We start from the raw sequence: 14,308 nt of genomic DNA on the forward strand, positions 1-14,308 counted from the left end.
GAAAAAGACAAATGCTTCAATGCTTCAAAACTATTCAAATTGAACTTTAATAATAGAATGCTTCAGATAGGCAGCTGGTAGTCAATACAGATCTTCCAAGACAAGCACCTAGTGTTTGTATCTACTCACTTTAAAAAGTAAAATTGATTAAAAAAAATCAATTAACATTAAACACTTTGAACAAATTGTAGTAAATTTTCCAGTGTAATATAATATTTTATTTTTACTGAGGCCGAAGGCCAAATTTCATTTCTCTTTTAAATCTAATCCTCATTTATTAATCCTGGATAAGCATTCCATACATCCTGTTTCCAAGTATTTTGTGCCTCCTTTCATTCAAGTGGCAAAATCAAACAAGAATCTCAGCTTAATCACCTTTTCTCATTGTAGCTTAACTGAAACCCGTTATTAACAGCTTTTAGGCAGACTAGTATAGACTATATTAATGGACATAATTGATTTAGTTACAGTATCTTGCTCATATTCAATGAAAATGTATAATTAACACTAGTTCCCTGTCTTATTCTTTTGCAGAATAAGAATAAGCCAAGTGACTGAAGAGGGATGTTCCCAAATGCATATCATTCATGCATGAACTGTTTTATTTGGTTAAAATTAATAGGAACTCTGATAATGCATCCAATCTAGTAAATCTGTTTATCTCAGTTATTTCACTGCTTCTCATCCTTTTGACTAAAATCACATGTGAGTGTTTTCAAGGACTTTAATTATTCTCTTCATGGTAAAACTATAATTTTCCAAAATCTCTCTAAGACAAAATTGGTTGGGCATTGGTATTGATATATATCATGTTTCTCAACCTTGATGGCTGCAAAATTCTGGGAGTTGAAGTCTAAATATCTTAAAAGTTGCCAAGAATGAGAAACCCTGATGTATATGATTTATATAGCTGCTCATCTCATGATAATGATTGGGCGTAGCATAGAAGGGTCAAAACCAACACAAACGATCAACAGTGCAAATACTGTAACAAGTGTCTGAGGTCACAGAAATCATTCCTGTTACAGAAAAGAACAATACAAACCAATCAATCAAGCAGGAGAGCTTGCTCAGTTTCCCAGCCCAAACTCCCAGAAAAGCAGCCAAGTCTTTAAAGACCTATAAAAGGCTAAGACGGTTGTGCCCATTGGATCTCCAAATGCATGTTTTAATCTGTAAACAGTATTACTCAGCAGCTGCACTCTAATCAGTATTATTATGGATATTTGCAAAATCAAATCCAAAACATGTAAACAAAACCTCTAAATCCAATTAAATTTCTATCACATTTCTGAACATACCAGAAGTTTTCTGAAGTTCTAGAAGTGATTTATATAATTCTGCATTTGTAATATATCTAAGATACATAGGCTAAGTATATAGATTATTTGAATTAATTTAAAAATATCATTAAACTACACAACAGTCATATATGTAAGAAGAACGTTTTCCTATATTTTTTCCATCTGGTAAAGAAATGATGAAAGATAAGATATTAAAAGGTAACACTGAAACTAGTCAACTAGTCAGAGAAGACTTACTGGTAGTATTCTTTCTAAATGAGAGAGGCCCCAAGTACCCCTGCTTCCCAATGCTTGTTTTTCATAGTGATGCAAAAAATAAAAGCACTTGGGCAAGCATCATTCTGCCCAATTATTCCATTCTGTTCCAACCATTTAAGAGAATTACGGTTGACTTTAAAGAATGAGAATGGTTATTTCTTTTTCAGATTTCAAACTGAAGTAGCACTTGCATACAGAGATGCAATAATCCTTGAGTTTTTATTCATATCAATTTCCAGGATTTGTGATCTCTTTAATTAGAGACTTTAATTAGAGACTCAAGATACTTAAGCATCCTGTCATACAGCATCACAGTCTGGCTTGGAAGCATCACTGCTTCAGACAGGAAGGCGGTGCAGAGAATAGTGAGAATAGCTGAAAAGATCATTGGCAGTTCCGTCCGTCCCATCCAGAAGCGTTGCTTGAGCAGGGTCTGTAAGATTATCTGGGACACTACACATCCTCTTCACAACCTGTTTTCCTTGTTACCTTCTGGGAGGAGGCTTCGTGGTATCCGTAGCAGAACATCCAGATTCAGCCATAGTTTCATTCCATACAGAGAGTTCATCCTTGTGAACTCTCAAGCTTCCTCCTTCCGTTATATATTCAAGATGGACAGTATTTAATATTTATTTGCTACATATATGTAGGGGTGTGGGTCTATACATATGTTGTTCACAGTATGTTTAGGTGTGTGTCATGTATGTGTTTCACTTGAGAGCGGGTAACTAAATTTCATTTTTGATGTGTGCCATTGTGCCCACAGTAAAAAAAAATGACAATAAAAGTTATCTTATCATCTTATCTTATCTTATCTTACTAAGAAAAGTTTCAATCTATAAGCAAAACCTTCTTTGAAATTACGAGTAAACTTAAAAACTTCTGAACATTTTACATTTTTGAGAGAGTTTCTATCTCATGTTAGGTTGCAAAGACAGAACAAGGTTGTAGTTTTGTGTCACCTGTCCTGCCATCCCTAACTGCTAGGAATCTTAAAACTCCTGTAATGCCATACCATCTACAAATAGTCCTCAACTCACAACCATTAATTTAATGACCATTCAAAGTTACGTTAGCACTGAAAGAAGTGACTTATGACCAGTTTTCATACTTATGACCACTGGAGAATCCCCATGATCACATGATCAAACTTTGGGTACTTGACAACTAGCATGTATTTATGATGGTTGCAATATCCCGGCTCTTGGGATTGTCATTTGCAATCTTCTTAGGGAACTTCTGCAAGCAAAGTTAATAGGGGAAGCCAGATTCGCTTAATGACCACATGATTGACATAACAACTTCAGTGATTTGCTTAACGATCAAGGCAAAAAAGATCATAAAATGGGGCAGGACTCACTTAACTATCTTGCACAACAATGGAAATCTTAGGCTTAATTGCATTCGTAAGTCAAGGACTACATGCAAGAGGTTCTTCTACTCTCAGTCCCACTGGTGATTTTGAGTCACAGGGTGATAGTCATGAATGAACAGGGCCTTCCCAGAAAAAGCAACCCAATTATCAGGAGTCTTCAAACTTGGACCTTTTATGGATGTGGACTTCAATTCCCAGAATTCCTCAGCCAGTGTGCCTGGCTGAGGAATTCTAGGAGTTGAAGTCCATAAATCATAAAAGGTCCAAGTTTGAAGACCCCTGCAATTATGAACTCCTCCTAAGAAATGCCAAGATAACCCATATGATGTAATAGTTAAGGTGCTGGACTAGATACCTGGAGTTTGTGAGTTCTAGTCCTCCATTAGGCATAAAAAGTAGGTAGGTGGCTTTCAGTCAATCACTTTCTCTCAGCCTAGCCCATTTCACAGGATTATGGTTTTGGGAAAATAGGAGGGGAAGCATTATGTATGCCACATTATGTTGTACAAAATAGAGGTGGGATATAATTCTAAGAAAAATAATAATAATAAAAAACATCCTGCCAGGGGAAAAAATAGAGGCATATTTTTCACTCAGTCATTTATGAAATTAAAAACTATTCCAGGAATAGATCCTTTCAGAGTGCCTTTGCTTTTCATATTTTTATTTCAAATGAATTTGTCCTTAATTTTTGAATTTATTGAATTTAAGCAGTAATGGTTTTATTTATATAGTTCCATTTAACTCCTGTTTTATTATTTTTTTGGTAAACTGTTTTGAACTTCTCTTAGGTGAAAACAAATTTGAAAATTAAGCTAATTAAATAAGTAAATTAACATTAGGCTGCCTGAATTGATAAGCACCCTTAAGTGGCAATTTACATAATATATTCTTGTTTGAATAATAGATAAATGTTATCCATTTATGAACCTCCACATTTTGCACTCATATATTGTCATTAGCAATGCATTCTAAGACTGTATCATAACAGAGAGCAGAAACAACTGTTAATAATTAAGAACAATTATTGTTTGGTATGCAGTGATATGAGTATTAGAACCATTCTGGCTGAATAAGTAGCTTCTATAAATTCCTTCTTTATATTTGCAAACAGGTATGCTATTACAACATTCAAATATTAATGTTGAAATGTGTACTTTCCATTATGAGGTTCTTTGTGAGCAAAACTGAAAGGGAAAAAAAAGACAAAAACCAAGAGGCATTTTTGCTTTAAATTGTGCACATATGAAAGAGATTAAGGGGCACTGTTATGGGTTTAGTCTCCTCAGCTGCATTTGTACCATTACTTGTGTAGTTCTTTATTCTCCTTAATAACACACAAACACATGCATGCACACCAACCATCTGATGGGTAGCTAGATTTCAGTTCACTGGAACTGAATGAAATTTCAACAGGCCATGAATGAAAACAGACATTATATCAAAATATTCTCCTTGTGGCACATTCTGCAAGGACAGTAATGGTGTTACTGAAGAGGTAGTGAGCATATTAAGAACTGCCATCCAGGCTATGTTTATTCAACATCGCTTCTAATCAGCTGCTAGTAGAGAACTCAAAAAAAAAAAAAGCACTGCTTCTTTTCTTCTCATCCGTAAACAAGGAAAAGAAAACCAAGGATTCAAATACTAAGAGCAAAGGGAAAGGGGAAAAGGAATAAAGCAGCCCAGGATGATGAAGAATTCAGGATTAGCGCCATAGAAGATATCTCAAGGGATATCTAGAGTCTCACTGCTTTAACTTTTTAGGGTCAAAAAAGGTTTTTTGACAAAACATCGTGGTTAGAAACATGTGCTACAACTTGGAGAATTGTATTTCTAATCTCAGCTGAGTCACAAGGCAAAAGACTAGGCTAAACAAGAAATACACAAACTGTAATCCCAAGGACATAAAGAAATTCACTACAGCTCAGTACAACATCTCCAAAACCTTTTCATATTAAGAACAGCCTTCCTCCTGCATCACACTATATATCTTTGGGGTTCCATCTGTCTTTTTTCAGAGGGGAGAAAGTGTCCCGATAGTTTCTGTTGAGTTTTGTTTGTGATAATCACTCATAAAGATGCTCTGCTTTAGATTAAGAATGTTTTCTTTTCAGGCTTCAGGTAAACACCTACTGATTACATTAGCCTTCTTGAATATCAATATGTATACACAGGTGGGTGGAAATATATTTAATATTTTTGATTTTTTTAAAAAAAATATCAATACTAAATTATCCTACAGACTTGTATCATAAGCAAGATGGAAGAGACCTGGCATAAAAAAAATTAAATATGGGAGAAAGCCAAACTGATAGCTTTGTTTACCTCATAATTCTTCTTTAAACACAACCATATATTCTGAAAATTATCCAGCAAAGAATTGTGCATTGATTAAAATAGTGAAACTTTGCTTGCCTTGACCCTATTAATAATTTCAATACCTGTCTGTAGTAATATTATGAAAGAAAACAGAACAATGATTCATCCAGTCTACCAGTCAATAATTTTACATTTGTAATCTAGAAGCATAAAAACACATTTTGACCTGCTAATATAAACAACTACCACAAATGAAATAGAATAAATGTGAATGAACAAGTTGCCAAAAAATAAAAATAACATTTGAGCGTTCCAGTTCATATGTGTTTTTCTCTGTTCCATGCTACCTTACCCGCGCGTGCACCTAAACCTTGCACAAACATGTCCTGGCCACATTTTTTTTTTTTTAACCTTCAGGCTAAGCCCAGCCCATGAATGAAAATGATTTAAATCATCTTTCGTTGCAATGCAATTCCCTTCTTATTCCAATCCTGTCCAAGGGCAGCCTTGCAATATATAAAATTTGACACCTAGGAAGAGAATCAGGTGATTAGCAGTGATTGCCAGCAGAGACTGAATATGAATCACTCAAAAGGCTAGTTTGTTTTCTCCTAGTTCAAAAATGGATGGCTAGCACTATAATTTGGCAGTAGGGAAAAACCCTAATGAATCTTTTTCAAGTTATCTAATGGCAAGAAACTTTTGAATTGATATACATATCTCATTAAGCCAGAGTTTATTTAAGCAGAGTCTGTTGAATGAGTTACTCTTGGCTGGCTTCCTATAATATGTTCCGTTACAAACTATAGTTTATGAACCATAATAACTGGGTCATAAAGGCAGTGGTGGGATTCAGCCAGTTCCCACCACTTCAGCAGAACCGGTAGCTAATTTGTTGTTGCCCAGGCCCAGAATGGATTCCCGGAAGCGGCATCCATGCAGAGAACCGGTTGTTCACATATTTGAATCCCACCACTGCATAAAGGTAAAGGTTTCCCCTGTCCAGTCATGTCAGACTCTAGGGGTCAGTGGTCATCCCCGGTTCTTAATCGAGGGAGCCAACATTGTCCGAAGACACTTCCATGATCATGTGGCCAGCATGACTATACACCTAATAGTTGTACAGAAACACTGGTACCTATTTATCTACTTGCATTTGCATGCTTTTGAACTGCTAGGTTTGCAGGAGCTAAGACAAGTATGGGACTCATATGATGTATTAAAACCAATTTGGCTTAGATTGATGCCTAGTCTATCTTCCTGAGCCATATTTTAAGATATGTATGTATGTATGCGTGTATGTATGTATAGAGTATAGAGTACATATTAAGTTGGTAGATTAAAATGTGGTCCAGATTCAACCAGCTTCTAGTATTCCTGAAGAAATCTGGTTGCTAATTGTGAGAAATTTGCTTGCAGAATTTCATCATCCAACTCGGTAACATCATCAGTGCTAATGAGTATAGGACTTGTTTCCTTTTTATATACAGCAGCTTGCCCTGCCAATATTAGTAGCTATTTCCTTGCTAGTTCCTTGATTAGGATATTGTTTTCTGCTTGTCTGCCTGGTGTTAATCTCTGCTTATCTGGAGACTGCTGGAAATAATGTGTTTTGGTCTTTTTGTTTCCTTAAGTTTTTATTGCTTCTTTTGAATAGCATGTAAATGTGGTTTATCTCTATGTGTTTATTGATGACTTATTCATGTATGTAGCTCCTGATTGAACTGTGGACTCCTTTGAGCTCTCTAAGTGCTCAGCCATCAATAGCTCTCTTGGTGGTCAGTTTTGTTATATATGGGGGGGGGAATCCTGCCTTGAATTATCCACCATATACAGAAATTATAATTTACCCAACAGCTGGAAATTCATTTATATATTTAAGCTTTTAAAGTATTAAGTACCAATTAAGAAACAGCATTGGTGGAGGGAAATAGATTTGGTGAAATGTATATTCCAAAGACAAGACTTTAGAAGGGCACCTGTAAAGTTATAACTTCAACCAAAGCCCATCAAATTAAAGGATCATTTTTAAATAAAGCATGACTACAAGCTTTACCACTTTCCTTATTTCCTACCTATACGTAAATATTGCTTTAGCCGAAAAAGACAAGTGTGGCTTTCTCATGACTTGGTTTTAAATTGACTGTTTAATCAGTATAATTTAATTTCAAAGGTGTATTTCTTTAAACATGATTGTACCTTTTGTGTCTAACAGAATTGGGAATTGGTTCAATAATGAGCAGAGTAACAAGGATAATATATTAGCAGGCCCTCACTAATCAACCTATTTTCACTAAAAATAATTAAATAGAAAACAATTTATTTCCTGAGAACGAAAGAGCAAGATTGAATGAGAAACTCTCACTACAGAGGCTAAATTGAATAAATGAGTCCACAGTGGTCACAGAACCATAGAAGCTACTGGTAATTTGCACCAACATCCCATGTGTTTGCCCGTAGCAATGTTTGATACAGCAGACACTGCAGCTTCATATTTGTTATGATCAACTATGGTTTTGGTTTTACCACTGCAAGTAGAAAGCATGATCAAAGCTGTTAAATACGGTTACCCTTGTTTTTTTAATTTAGTTATTAGGAAAGTTATTTTCTTAACGAACAATAACTGAATGCTTCTTCAATAGCTACTAGCTGCTGCCTGCAACATAATTCATCTACTCGAGTCAGAATCAGAAAGTCATACTTGTTTCTGGAATTTGTCCAGTACAGTGTTTCTCAACCTTGACAATTTTAAGGCACGTGGACTTCAACTCCCAGAATTCCACAGCCAGCATTGCTGGCTGTGGAATTCTGGGAGTTGAAGTCCACGTGCCTTAAAATTGTCAAGGTTGAGAAACACTGGTCCAGTATAAAACATAACCCACAATCTCACCCTCACCTTGAAAGAATACCAGCACATGGATACTTGCCTGCCCTTATTCAAAGTAACCAGTATAAAACATTATAGTTCTTCCTATTCTGCCTTAAAAGCTTTTATTTGAACCTTTCATCTGAAAATTTATTGGGGAAAAATGATAGGGATATAGTAAAACATGACAAATGTTTGAGCAAATGCATACCAAGTACCACCATGTATCAAAATGCAAATAACAGAAATATGGTACTACCTGTTAATTTAACAAATCTATTAATTAACAGCATTGCAAGCACTTAATTGTATGGTGCCTGGTAATTCTATAGCAAAAGAAGTTGGCCTCCATGGTAAGATATTAACAAGTAAGCCACTGTAATTCTTGTCTTCGACAGATGTTTTAAGTTTCATAAAGAAGTAGCTACCTCCTTCTCTCTGGAACAACTTGGCACACTCCATGGACTTTTTGCTTTCAAAATAGACAAGATAGTGTTCACAGATTTACAGGCACTTCGGCAACTGAGTTAATATTTACAATAAAAATGACAACTACTATTATAGAAAAAAAATAAAGCCAAATGCTTTTATAATACAACAAACCAGATATCATTATCCAGTGTTAGCCCTTCCAGGGGTTCTCAACCTTGGCAACTTTAAGACTTGTGGACTTCAACTCCCAGAATTCCTCAGCCAGCAAAGTCCACAAAGTCTTAAAGTTGCCAAGGTTGAGAACCCCTGCCAGACAGAGAAAAATAGTTAATGCCAAAGCATTCAAGAACAACATTGAACTCCTCTACCCTGACATCTCTCATATCAAAAATGAAATTTAAATAGAATTGCATTATGTATAATTCACTACTAGATCATAAATAATTGGTATTAAAGAATGCATGTCAATGCTAATTGAATAAATACGATAAAACTCTATTCTTCAAAACTATTTTTTTACCCCTCCCTCATCTGTTCTGAATGCAGTTTTGGAAAATAAAGTTCAAGCTGTTACTGCAGCCCATTTTAAATTAAAATCTGATGCTGCTGCCCTACCTCCACATATGTTATGTTTTAAGGAATTAAGTCACATGTATGCTTTTGTCCACAAAACTGGATGACTTTGCAAAACTAACTTGTGTTCATTAATCTTTGCAGTGATGTCAGGTTTGTCCTCAGAGTGAAATGCTTTAGCTGAATCAGCATCCCATCATTTTTTGTGGGACCACAAAAGCTGATATCATTTATCTTTCTTTTGATCCCCAAATCAACTTTGTATTTTGAGAACACAGGAACTTTTGTACTTTAAATTCCGGTTCAGATTTTTTTTTTTTTATGTTTGTATTAATACGGTAACTCTTACAACTTTCACTCCCAGGAACTGAAGTTTCCAAGTTAAGTTTAAGAGGTTCTGTATCCATTAGATAATAATACTGAAAACATTTAGCAGTTTATATCTACATATGCATATCTATGTATGCAACATAATATTTCTTGGGATTTTTTAAAAATGCTAACAAAGTGATTAAAATAGTTATGTTTAACTGGACACTTAGGAATTAAGTTTACTTGGGTTGCTGTAATGTCCTACTATTTGTTTGGTTGCTGTAAACTGCCAAAAGTTTTGGGATAGGATGGCATACAAATATATGTAATAATAAATATGGATCGTTCCCACGATCTTTTCTTCAAAAGAGAAAAATGAATTCCAGCAGTCCATTATCTAGGAGTTGCAACTCGAATTGTAGGTATTAGTAGGGTACAGAATCTCTTGATGTTTCCTCTGAAGAAATTAGGTATAAGATTGCAGCTTAAAAGTGAACACCAGTTGTTCCAACTTTTTTTTGTTTAAAAAAATACATGTATAATCCAAAATAGTACCTAAAAAAAAGAGCTTTCTGTCTTGAAACCACTCCCTTTCTGAAATCTTCTCCCCTGCACAGTACATGGATACAGAATAGAGAATAACGTGTTACTCAAGTAATGCTTTTCGGTCACTCAGTTGTACTGTATTTCTACTACCCGTAGCACCAAAACATCCACCTGATTGACACTTGCTGACACTGGTTTTGGACTGCAGCCTTGCAACCACAGGAACCCACTGATTACTACCTCAGATAACTACCAGCCACCTTTCTAGTCTAAACGTCAAAAGCAAAGCAAGCAGAAACCGCTGCCGCCGGGTCTACAACCGAAAAACAGATTCAGCTCTCCAATTAATGCCAGACGAAGAAGCGCCGCGCCGAAGCTGACGAAGCTGAGGGATCGGACAAAAGCGACTTTACACCAAGACTTTCCGGTCGCAGGCATTCATTTACTCATGAGTAAATTTCTCTTAGCACAAGAAGGCTCGCTCGTGAAGGCAGAACCACACAACTGCAGTCGAGAAACGGCTCCTGGACGAACCTGGCCCAGCGGTCCACTACTTTACGAGACTCTGTAAGAGTCACACAAAAGAACGGGAGAGACCGAGAGACTGGCAGATTAAGGCAAAACCACCCTAAGGGATTTGAGGCAGGCACCTCGCTTTCTCTGCCCGAGCGCGCTTTCCTTTTTCCCGGAAAGCAAAAAAAAAAAAAAAGGACGGCGCCAACTTTCTCCCTTTTCAACGGAGGGACAAGATGCCGCTATCAGAAGAGGGGCTATAACGCCAACAAGCCGCCGGAGAAGCGAGGCAAAAGGAAGTGCGGGACTGACTCCGCTGAGACCGAAGTGAATTGGGAGCGAGTTACACTCACCGGGGGGGAGGGGGGAGACGACAAAAAAAAACCCTTCAACTCGTCGCGCCCGCGCTGACGGAAAAGTTTCGAGCCCTCTAAAGGGCAACTGCGCCTACGAGAAAGAACCTGAAACCCCCGCGACGTTGGGGGGAGGGAGTGTTTCCCCCCCCACACACCTCCTCCTCCTCCTCTTCCACAGCACCCTTAGGGAAAGCCGCCCGGCGTTCAACAGGCTTCCCTCGGGCCACGAGCGCACGCGCGCTCTTTGCCGCCACAAAATAAAGCCCTTTCCTCGGCCAAGCTCTTCCATTTCCCCCTCCCGCCCGGCTCCTTCCTGCCTGCCTGCCTGCCTGCCGTCCTCGAAGAAGACAAAGTAAAAGAGAACAAACCCAGCCAGAGTTGCCTCGACGCCCGCTCTCTCCTCCTCCTTTTTCCTCCCCTCCTCCTCCTCCTCCTCCTCCGCTCCTGCTTCTTCTCCTCCTCCTCCTCCCGCTGTCAGTCGCCGAAAGGAATCCTGAAGCCAACGCCAAGTCATCAAGTTCTCCCTTCGTCCAACTCCACCGAATTCCAGCCGGGGAATTTTCCCGGACTCCCGCGTGCACGCTGGACCGAAGAAGCGGGCGCGAGGGCGTTGGAGAGCGAAATGCGGCGAAAGAGAGGACGGCTCCGGAGCGGCCAAAGCTGCAGCCCCCGAACAAGCCGCCTTGCCTTGAGCCGACCCCCGCGACTCGAGACAGCGGATAGACACGCGCGCGCGCCCGCGCGGCGTTGAGAGACAAACGCGGCCTCTGGGCTCAGCCACTGAGGGAAAGTTTCCTGACGTCACGGCCCTGGGCTGGCCGGCTTCCCCGCCTCGCTTCTCTCTCCCCCCCCCCCCCCCACTACCCACCCTTTCATCTCATGGAAACTGCAGTGTGGCTCCCTCAGCCTCAGGCCGGCCGTGGGGCTGGGAGGGATGGGTTGCTTTCCCCCAAGCAACTGTAGCGGCTCTTTCCTTCCCCTTCTATTATCAAGCGATAGAACTTTGTGTTCCTGGATTCTCTTCCCGGACCCTTTCGAACCGGAGAGGGGTCCGGTGGAGGGAAAGTTTTAAGTGATCAGAAGTCCCTTGGTTAAGCAATAACCAAACAAAAACCCTGCCTTGAGTTTGGTTTGTATTGGTCTTTGTTTTATTATTTGTGAACGGCTCAGACTCGGGTTGCACTTGGCCAATTAATGGCCTGTCTGAATTAAACAAATCAATAATACATTTTTGTTGAAGCTTCATTGATTTCAGTGTGAAGCAGAGATAGATACAGCAGCTACCGGCGCTCGTATCACTTTCCCGAATCCAGCTTGAGGATTGATGAGTTTATCCTTGGCTGAACTGAATGAAGAGTTGAGTGAAGGGTAGAAGCTCAGGGTGGGTGTTTTGTTGATCCTACCTTTTCTGCAGTGAATTCCGAGCAAAAAGGAAAAAGCAACTGGCTAACCCCCAACCCCTTAGTTAACCTACCAACCCATCCTCCAAGTTGTCTTGGGGTAACTGTAATTATGAAAATAATTTTATCAGTTCTCTTTACAAAGTATATTTCCGTTTAACTTTTAATTTCCAATCTGAAGGTATTTATCTTATAGTTCTGCAGAAAATCCAAGCAAATCACAGCTTGATTTGCCATTCTGCATACAGTAGTGGCCAAAATTATGGAAACCTTTTGGGAAAAGTGTACAGTAGAAATGCCACCTCTGGTTAAGTTTAATAATACTATTTTACATCGCTTTCTGGGCAACCAGTCAACTCTTTGCACAATTACTTTAATTTTATTACGTTTTACAAGCTCACTAAATGAAAGAACACAAAAAAACCCCAACCAACTTGATAGTGCTCACATAACACACTGATAAATCTCCTCCTCTCAGCTTCAATACATGACATCAATAACTGAATCCTACTGTGATCTGATTGGCTCATTGCCAAAACAAGATGACACCTGATTGGCTCTCTAAACACTCATGCTCATTGGCTACAATCAGATGGAAAGCTACCTAATATCAACCTAAGCAAGTTATGCTTCCTTTTTCTGGTTATTTGGTTATAACTTTTCATAGAATACAGTACAGATAATTGAACAAACTTTGTTGCATTACATTCTTGATTAAATTATCTTTCCATTGATATATAATTTTATGGTACTACTCCAAAAAAAGTGTTATTAGCCATCAAACCTCAAAAATACACTTTTCCCAAAAGGTTTCCACAATATTGGCCACTACTGTAGGTCACCCTATTTTAAAACTGTAGAGCTACCCTTGAGTTGAGCTTGTCTTCTGGTAACTGCATTTTGAGATGCTGCAAATTAGAAGAAGGGGTACTGATGCCGACTAAATAAGCTAGATCAGACTTGCCCATTGAAATCAGGAATCTGTGCTATGCTAGCTAGGCTGTATAGCATTAGAGATGTGTTAGAAAACTAGGGCGGGTACTATAATTCTGCCAGTGTTGTTAAATTTAAAATGTGTCAATCATCTATCAGCTTATTGTGTTCAAATTACAAGAGCCTTTGCCGTGTTGTCCTTCTCTTTTTCAGAAAGTAAGGAGAAGCATGATTTGACTGATAGTCCGATAAGCAGAGATGATGAATTCATTAAACTCCTTCTTTGCCTTTTATTCCATAAATCAAATACTGAGAAAGAAGGCAATCTGTGGAACAATTTGGATGGCAATGTAAATTGCAATGTTTTCAAAGTTAACAGCTAAAGCCTTTCTGAAATCCTATATAGATAACATAGAGTGCTGTCAAACAAATTACTATATTTACCCAAAAGACTATGGATTTCCCCCAAATAATTGATTTATGGAATGAGAGAGTCATTTTAATAGCCTGAGAATATAGTATTGAAAACAAAAGGGGTGGAAGTACTGGAAACAGAAACTGCTTTGAGAAATTAAGGATTACCTTCCTGTGTACTTTTGCGGGAATGCAATGCTCAGCAAAACTGAAGCAGTAAGTGTGAACTTAATCATCATTATCATCATTAGCATCACAAAATACAAAGACCTGCAAATAGAAGTGGAATGACTAACAGCAGAAAGCAAAGAAAATATCAATCGTATTTGATGGCTTGAGTGCAATCCCAAAACATCTGGAGTACTACTTGAACACTACTTGGCATTGACAAAATCACCATCAGTCAATTGTAAAAGGCAGTTTTACTTGGAATAGCTTACATTCGGAAGTGATATGTTTAACACTGTCAAACAGCAACATCTGCCTATCCCAGGTCCTTAGGGAGGGTTGAACAGGTGGATAAAAATGCGCCTTACACTAAGGTAAAGTGGCTCTGATATGCTCAACAGTAATCAGCATAAATAGTGTAACCTCAAAATTACAGAAATAGTAGCATAAGATTGGATACTATATTGCCCTAACTATTTACTGGGTAGGAATTTAACATAAACATTTTAGTAAATTCAGTCCAAATTATCTGAAAC

At 38.2% G+C, this 14,308-nt stretch overlaps 1 protein-coding gene across 4 annotated transcripts in view; it reads right to left on the reverse strand.

Annotated features, from left to right (window-relative positions):
* GULP1 (GULP PTB domain containing engulfment adaptor 1) overlaps window positions 1-11,674 on the reverse strand; it is a 147,371-nt gene extending 135,697 nt beyond the window's left edge. Inside the window, exon 1 of one of the 4 annotated variants that reach the window (XM_039369793.1) lies at window positions 11,226-11,674. The gene's annotated coding sequence lies outside the window, so the exon portion shown is untranslated. The remainder of the gene's footprint in view (window positions 1-11,225) is intronic. The other 3 variants (XM_039369792.1, XM_039369791.1, XM_039369789.1) reach the window with 3 other exon arrangements.
* Window positions 11,675-14,308: the final 2,634 nt, after the last annotated feature.

This window comes from Crotalus tigris, unplaced genomic scaffold (assembly GCF_016545835.1).
Source record: "Crotalus tigris isolate CLP2741 ecotype Arizona unplaced genomic scaffold, ASM1654583v1 scf7180000021232.520764, whole genome shotgun sequence".
Lineage (NCBI taxonomy): Eukaryota > Metazoa > Chordata > Lepidosauria > Squamata > Viperidae > Crotalus > Crotalus tigris.